The following is a 9397-nucleotide window of genomic DNA, read 5'->3' on the forward strand; positions in this document are numbered from 1 at the left end:
CCCAGGAGTTGGAGGTTGCTGTGAGCGTGATGCCATGGCACTCTACCCAGGGGGATAGCTTGAGGCTCCGTCTCAAAAAAAAAAAAAAAAAAAATAATAAGAGATGGTACCCGCAAATGCAAACTTGGTTCTCTAGCTGCCTCTTGTTCTGATCCCAATGCAGACATCACATCTATAAAATGTTATTTACAGATATATTGGTAAGAACATTTTTACCAATATGTATGAAATTTAAATACATATGCAACTCTATCTCCATTTATGAATATTTCAATGAAATAAAATTAATAACATAAACCAATTTCAGAGGGTTTAAGTGTTTTCAGGAAGATGCTGGGAGCATAAGAAAGATAGCAAAAAGAAGATTTAAAAGAAATGGATATATTTGTGTCTAAGCCTGCTAATTTTTTACAATAGCATTTTAACATTAAACATTTTTCAGAGATATTTTCTAACTTACCACCTCTACTATTTTTATACACAAAAATAAAATTCTCATTACTTGTTTGCTTGAGTGAGGCACATTCAACAATACCAATACCAGTTTGTTTTTTTCCCGTGGCTTGTTTTCTTGTTCCCTCCTATTCGAAAAAATAAATAAATAAATAAAGCTTCAGAAATGTATTTATTCAGTCAAACACTGATTCGATCTTTGAGACAAAAAACATTCACTGTGTTTATGCAACCCTGGCACTATCCTGGGAGAATCTGAAAAGAGAAATAGAAGACAGCTGTGCTCTGTAATTTAGTGGGCAGAGAGACACACAGGAAAGGTAAGGAGGCACATGTCCTACAGTCATGGTGAGTAAGCAGAGCAAAGGCACAATGAGAGCACAGACCACAGGCAGCTCTGTTGGGGCAGCTTGGGAGAGATGGGGCCAAAGCTTGACAGACACCACGTGCAGCATGAGAGCGGGAGGTGGTCTAGACAGGAGTGTGAGCAGAAGGCTGAGGCACTAAACAACACCGCACCAAAGTAATGTGGTCAAACTGGGACAGTGACAGGAGAGGAGACAAAGAGAGACACTGGGAGACTCAGGTCAAATGACAAAGCACATGTGTCAAGCTAGCATGTGAGCCTTCTCCTTCATGTAATGGTGTGTACTCAACAAGCAGATGCATTAGACCATAACTGATATATTTCAGAAATGTCACGCTGGCAGCAATGTAAACACAGACAAACAGAGCGGGCAAAACTAGAAAAGAAGAGTTCAAGATTATAAGTCAGAGAGTAAATTACAGCAATAAGACATGAAAATTGTAGGCAGGTAGAAAACACAGAACTCGGCAAGTGACTGAATTGGTGACTTGAGAGAGGGCTGGAGTGTAGGGTTCCTCATCCTTCCATGTGTCGGTGCTCTCTGTGGGGTGTTTCTTGGATGGGGAACCCAGATGATAGAGGAGCCTACAAAGGGTCAGGAAACAGACAGGGAAGGGCCAAGGGCAGTGTCTTTGGTTAGGAACTTATCAAATTTGAGGTGCATGGAGGACTAAGAAGACAGATCTGTATAAAATAGAAGCAGATGACTTTAGTCTGGAGAAGCATATGGTGTTAAGAAGATGAAATTTGAAAGATAAACTAAACTGGTAGAATTAAATAATGCTCTATTACTATATTTTTTTTCAGCCCATTCATTTGTTCCATCTCAACCTTCTCAAAGTATCGATCATTTGTTATGTAAACAAATAGAAAAACACATTCAACTAGTGATATTTCTACTAGGTGGTTTTCTGTGATCAACATTTCATGGCAAACATAAAATGAGAGTTAGACCACTGTTAAATTCTAACAGTAAATACTACACAAAACTAGATTCAGAGTGAGAAAATTAATGTTACAAGAGATAATTCTACCTTGGTGTCAGAGTCAAAGTCTTCGTGCTCTGGAGTATGCCGTAAGTCCTCACCAGCATCCAGAGTGCCAGAAATGCTTTAGAGCAGAAACAGACCACAAGAATGAATGGGTTCATTTCTTAAAAAAAACAAAAAACCCCTTCCAGTTCTTATATGGGTGCTTCCTCAAAACAAAAACAAAAACAAAAACCAAACACACGGGGAAAGGCCACCCAGTGCATATTGAATCTGTCTCTTAATACAGTTAAAGGTGGCTTTTTGTTTTATAAAAAATATTTTAGTCATTTATTTCTGTCTCTATCTCTCCCAATCTATGAAATATTCAATGAGACACCCTGAGTTCCACAACCAATAGTGACCAGCAATATATTGTCAGCACCTGAGAATACTCTGTCTTCACAAACTCTCTGTCTTGAAGGCTAAACTGAAAACCTAATTAACAACTGACATATTTTTGTTACTTGAACTGGGAACAAATATGATGAGCTCAAACAAGGAGGAAAGATAGAGTGTTTCTTCTTTATTATCTGTCTCTGGTTCAAAGACTAAGCTGTGTCACTTAAAAATGGCAGTGGTGGTTGTTCAGCATGGAAACCACTTATGAAAGCCCCACTGCTTCCCCTTCGCCTAAAATAGTACAGGGAATCCTGTGAACATTTGAGAGGTCTGGAAGCTACATGTACAAAAGTCAAAGAGCAAATGTATACGTTGTTTTTAGGAATACTCCTCTCAGAAAGATGAAAACATTAAAAATTTAAAAATCCACCTCAACAATAAAAAAAAAATTAAAAATCCAATTATTTTCCCTAGGTAAGTCCTGCCTTATTCAGGTCACTATGAACCAGAAAGCCCCTAAAAGTCTTCACAGGCACTCAGAGTCAGAAGAACACAGACTGCTGGAGACCAGAGTCCCAGCAGCTGCACCTCTACTTTCCTACATACTATGTGGTCATCTTCCTTCCTATGGGCTTCCACTTCTAGGTACCGCACACGTAGGGCTCCAGAACAGTTTCCAACCAGGAAAGAACAGACCCTGAAGTGTGGGCCCAACTGACTCAGAGTAGGAGCTATCTGCTCTGCTGTGCCAGGAAACAAGCTTCTTGGGGTCTTGGCCATCCACGCCCAGCACAGGCGTGTCACCAGTGTCCCGGCTGGAGCTCTGTGACTGACTCAGCAGCCAGTCCTAACCCTGCCCTATACTCCATGTATATGACAAGGACATCAGTGAATTGGAAAATAGGCAGAGGTGAGGGGACACCTGCTCTGGGCCACAGATTCATGTTGTTGAGAAGCCTCCAGTTTCCTAGCAGTCAAGGGTTTCTAAGCCATCCCTCTGGGGTACAAGTAGCTGGCGTCACAATTCTATCCACTGTAGAGATTCTTCCCAGTGGTTCAAATTCTTTTACCATCTTTCAACAGAAACCAAGTTTGTCTGTCTTTCCAATTAATCAAACAAAAAAGCAGCAACCTATTCAGGGCTACCTTGAATCTCTTATTTTATATATAAGCTACCAACATACTGTGCCCTTCATTCCTGGGATTTATCTTTGCCAAACTTGTCATAACCCCCAATAGGATCTCTTTTCTAAAACCCTCATTCCTGAACAACCCACTGCTGTTTCTTTTCCAGCCTGGCACTCCCTTGCTGATCCCATGGGCGTCCACTTCCACTGGGCTCTCCAGCTGATACCATTCTTGTCTTATTCCATTGGCTTCACTAGACCCCTCCCCTTTCCTAAACACTCATAGCCAGGATGATGGAAGAAGAGCACTGGGCTATGAATTAAGGAACCTGAGTTCAAATTTTATTTCCGACACTTACTATATCCAAATAAGTCACTAAAATCTCTTTGAGTTTCAGGTTCTCCTCTTGACTAGTATGTCAAACACAGCTGAAGCACTAAAGGGGATTTTCATTAGTCTCCAAGATTTCTTAAAACACTGAAATTCTATGAGCTTCTGATTGAGTCTATAGAGAAATGGGGCACACTCAGTGAGCAGAAATGGGAAAAATAATAGAACAAAGGAAACACCCCACAAAGCAGAGAAGAACGTTAAAAAACACAGAATAATTATAGAGAACTCATGGAGGAAGAAGAAAGATGCAAAAGAAAAGGCTTCATGGAAGTAGGAAAAGGAAAAAGCCTAAAGAGAAAACCAAACTGGAAGTCAGTAAGTAGAGAAATCACCTAGAAACAGACTGTTAATCAGTTTGACGTAAACATTCCAAATTGTATATAAAATCAGCATATTGTACCCCATAAATGCAGTAATGTACACAGTTATGATCTAACATGAAAAAAAAATAGATGGGACAAAAAAAATTTTTTTAAGGAAAATAAAAAAGAAACACCCTCTCAATGGATGCTAAATGTTAATTAGCATAACATGATTTATACACAGATGTCCTTTGTTTACAGTAATAATGATTCCTCTCTAAAACCTGCCTGGTCTTGCTTATGTAAAACCTATAGAGCTGTGGGCACAGCTAAGTGAGATCTGCCCTAATACCTTTGAGGATAAAAGCAAGGTACCGATCACCACTGCCACTGTCAGACACATTAAGACAAACTTGGACTAACATGGAACCAAGTATGACTCTGTTCTGATCGGACCTGGGCCTGGTTCCTGGATCCCAGGGCAGCACAGGGTGTAGCAACCTGGGCTGCCGGGCAAGACCAGGGATTCGGGAGCCACACAGGTTACTGGTGAAATAATGAGTCTGCTCATGATCCCATAGCTCAACTGTGGTATCTTGGACCAATTAATCAACCTCTCGGAGCCACACTCACCCATTTAGTATAAAAGTAGGTTATAATAGTGCAGACCCATTACAGAGCTATTAGCATGACGACAGGAGGTGACAGATGCTCAGCACACAACACGCAGTCTAGCCCAGAGGCGAGCACTCGACAAATACCAGTTTCTTTGCTCTGTATTCTCTTGATTAATATAAAATTTTTTAAATCTATAAAATCCTACCTGGTTACAGAGTGTTCAGTAGCCTCACCCCCTATTAAAGAAAAAAAATCAAAACATTTTAAATCAACAAGAGAAAAATGTAGGATATTAAAAGCATAAGAGGGCATGTGGCATGTGCCTTAATCCCAGCTACTCAGGAGAATGAGAAGGGAGGATCACTTGAGGAGCCAGGAGTTTGATTGAACTTAGGCAACATAGCTTCTTAATTCATAAAAACAAATCATACATGGTTTTGTGCATCCTCTAAACCTTGTCAAAAAAATAAGACTCCGAGGCTTTGGTACAAAGTACCCCTTTGGGGCCAAAGAGCAAGTACTTTTGGTTTTGCTGTCTGGGATCTTGGTTACCTAGGGTCAGTCAAGGACCAAAACTACTACACAGAGAACGTCACAAATAAACAATTCCTAAGTTTTAAATTCCACCCTATTCTGAATGGTATGACAAAATCTCAGGCCTCACATGACTTAGGATGTGAACCATCCCCTTACAGGTGTGCCCACACTGTCCATGTTACTCCTCCTGGGTATTGACATGGTCTGCCCTCACGTCATCATGGCTCAGTGACCTAGAGCAGTTGAAGGAGATGATCTCCTGTGAACTGCAGTGAGCAGGAAAATAGTAGCCTAACACTGCATCACAATGCCTATGTCCTTCCTGTCACTTCATCTCATCCCAAAGCCTGTGTCATCTCACAACATTATAAGAAGTAATGTAAGAACAGTGCAATGATATATTTTGACAAACAATATTTGCATAACATTTATTACAGTATAGCATTATAATCATTCTATTTTATTATCATTTATTGTTGTTAATTTCTCTTTTTTTTTTGAGACAGAGCCTCAAGCTGTCCCCCTGGGTATAGTGCCGTGGCATCGCAGCTCACAGCAACCTCCAATGTCTAGGCTCAAGCGAGTCTCCTGCCTCAGCTTCCCAAGCAGCCGGGACCACAGGCGCCTGCCACAATGCCTGGCTATTTTTTGGTCGCAGCCATCATTGTTGCTTGGTGGGCCCAGGCTGGATTCAAACCTACCAGGGCGCCCCAGCCACCTGAGCCACAGGCGCCAAGCCTGTTGTTAATCTCTTAATGTGCCTAATTTATAAATCAAACTCTATCATAGATATTTGTATATAGAAAAAAATCATTGTACACACAGAGTTTGTTATGCCTGCAAGTTCAGGGACACTAGGGGTCTTGGAATGTGTCCCCCACAGATGAGGTGGGCAGCTGTACTTACGTTGTTGTGACAAAACTCAGCTTCCACAACTCTTCAGTTCCGAGTGTCCAGTGTAGGACAAAACTCCCCATCACCAGGAAGCTAGGCACTGCTCTCTGTTTTCAGAGCAAACATAAGGAACAGGCCAGGGGCAAGGATCTCTGCAGAGATGTTGTGGCTGCCAGTAGAGAAGGGCTCACAAGAGATCAGTGCACTTCCTCTCACTGATCCTCTTGGGGAGAAGATTCTGGTGTGTTTACTTAGTTCCAGCTATTGTCTCTGCACTATCTATGGTGCTAAAAAGGTTCAAATTTCCCTGCCGTTTTACCTCCCACAGAAAGAACCACTGAAAATATTACCACCTGAAGAGCTAGGTCATCTAGTCTGAGCCATACTTCATGTTCAGATAAGCTCTGGAAACACTGCAAAGGTGGTGGCAAGCTGACAGGAGTCTTATCAATTCACACAGTCTAAATGGATGTGCTAATAATCCTCCCTCTCCCTGGTGGGTGGGAAACTTTCACTTCATGTAAAGCCAAACAGAATGACTGGGTTCACATTCCTCAAAACAGAGAATCAAGCTCTGTGTAAGTCATGTCATCATGACTACATCATAACATGGGTAACCTGAAAACTAATCCCTCAAGGAAGGAGACCAGTGAGGAGCATATTGTCCATCTCCAGTATTCCCTGTCTGGTCTTATTTGCAATTGCAAGGTAAGTGTGAGAGACCTAGCTATTCCAAGTGTGAAAGTAAAATCTCTACAGACTGTCCCCTCCCCATTGCTGCAGTCTACCTGGACCATCTCATGGAGTCCAGCCAGTGTTGAGTAGTATGTCATGATGCATGATGCCATTTTTCTCAGCCCTCCCTGTTACATGGAAAACATCTATAGAAATCATGCTTTTTTAGCATGTAAAGATGTGCTATGCAGGTGAACAAAATAACAAAAGGGAAACTAAGGTAAGGACAAAGAACATCTTTAATGACTACCTCCAATTACCTTGAAACTTTAATATTTACATATTCAAAAATATGCCCACTGTATTATTCCAATTACATGACTATGCTGGAAAAAGCAAAACTATGGAGAAAGTAAAAGATCAGTGGTTGCCATGGATTAGTGGGAAGGGAGAGAAAGATGAAAAGGTGGATTACAGCTTGGCGCCTGTGGCTCAAGTGGCTAAGGTGCCAGCCACATACACCTAAGGTGGCGGGTTCGAATCCAGCCCGGGCCTGCCAAACAACAATGACAGCTGCAACCAAAAAATAGCCGGGTGTTGTGGCGGGTGCCTGTGGTCCCAGCTACTTGGGAGGCGGAGGCAGGAGACTTGCTTGAGCCCAGGAGTTGGAGGTTGCTGTGAGCTGTGATGCCACAGCACTCTACCCAGGGGATTAGCTTGAGGCTCTGTCTCAAAAAAAAAAAAAAAGAAAAGAAAAGGTAGATTACAAAGAACTTTTAGCACAATGAAACTATTCTGTATGTGATACTGCAATGACAGATATGTGTCATTATATATTAATCCAACCTCATACAATGAATGAAACCAAGAGTGAACCCTAATGTATACCGCAGACTTTGGATTATAATGATGTCTCAATGTAGACTTTTTTTTTTTTTTTGTAGTTTTGACTAGGGCCAGGCTCGAACCCACCACCCTTGGTCTATGGGGCTGGTGCCCTAGTCCTTGAGCTACAGGTGCTGTCCTGATGTGGCAATGTAGGTTCATCAGCCATAGCAATTGTCCCGCTCTGGTGGGGATGTTGATAACGGGGGAGGATGTGCCTATGTTGGGCATGAGAATTTTCTTTACTTAGAGTAAGGAAGTATATTTATGGTGACTCTCTGTGTCTTCTCAATTTTGCTGTGAACCTGGCTTGGTGCCTGTAGCTCAGTGAGTAAGGGAGCTGGCCATATACACTGGGGGTGGTGGGTTCAAGCCTAGCTGGGGCCTACTAAACAACAAAGACAACAGCAACCAAAAAATAACCAGGCATTATGGTAGGCGCTTGTAGTCCCAGTTACTTGGGAGGCTGAGGCAAGAGAATCATTTAAGCTCAAGAGTTTGAGGTTGCTGTGAGCTGTGACGCCACAGCACTCAACCAAGGGCAACATACTGAGACTCTGTCTCAAAAAAACAAAAAACAAAAAACAAACAACATTTTGCTGTGAACCTAAAATTATTCTAAAATATAAAGTTATTAATTTAAAAAATATATTCACTTAACATGCTATTATATTATAGCAGAACATAGTCACCTTAAAAATTGAAGATAATTAAATATGAAGTAATAGATTATGGGTATTTTCTCACAGATTAAACACAAAGTGAAATTTCATTGCATATTTAGGTAAGAAAGTAAATGATAGGAAAGACTGAGCATTTCATTTTTTTTCATGATTGTAAACAGGGGTTTAACACAATAAAACCTGGGCATTCTTTTTTCCCCCTAAATTTTAAGAGGATGATTTTATACTTCTTGAGTCAGGATTATCAGTGTGCCCATCACCCATCACTGTACCTATTAGGTAGGTCTCTGCCCTTCCTCTTCTCCCCTCACCTCCTTCCTGGTTCCCCCAAAGATTCCTCTGACCATAATTATGTAAGTAAATATTTTTAAAGACACGAATATTTGAGATTACAAATTACTTACAAGTAACTTTACATATATATACTTTATATATATATTTTATATATATAAATAATTCTGAGTTGTGGACTACTAAAAAAGAAATTAAGAAAAAATACATAATTTACATATTGACTTTTAAGTGTCCATCTGTGATAAAAAATGTCCTTATTTTTACTTTTTTATCTATGGTACAAACACCACAAGTAATTCACTGTCAGCAATCTTACCTGGATTGATATTTTGAGAAGGATCTTTCTTTTTATGTTTATATTCAGAAAGTAATTGGTGAATGCTATGTACAAAAAAGTAATAAATAAAATTAATGTTTTATGTTGACATGAGAAACACTTGGAAAATGTCAGAAATTCTTAGAGTATTCCAGACAATATCAGAGCTAACATCGGAACTTTATAATGCATGCTGCAAAACTGTAAGCTCTTCAAACTTACTAAACTTCTCATTAAAGAAGAAAGAAAAGTGAAGTTGCCATGAATATAGGGCAGTATAGTTCAGTAAATTAACTAGCACTGGCTTGACATAATGGGAAGTGTCCTGAACTCAAAAGAAGTGCTGGCTCTGCAAATAACAGCTATTTGATTGACATGTGTATATTGATATGTTATGGATGAGGCTTAGGTCTGTTAAATCCAACTAATCTACTTTAGATTCAGAGAATTCTGTGGAGTGGCTTCCTAGTGAGGTATAACAT

The sequence above is a fragment of the Otolemur garnettii genome, unplaced genomic scaffold, assembly GCF_000181295.1.
Source record: "Otolemur garnettii isolate 467f Iridium unplaced genomic scaffold, OtoGar3 scaffold00331, whole genome shotgun sequence".
NCBI lineage: Eukaryota > Metazoa > Chordata > Mammalia > Primates > Galagidae > Otolemur > Otolemur garnettii.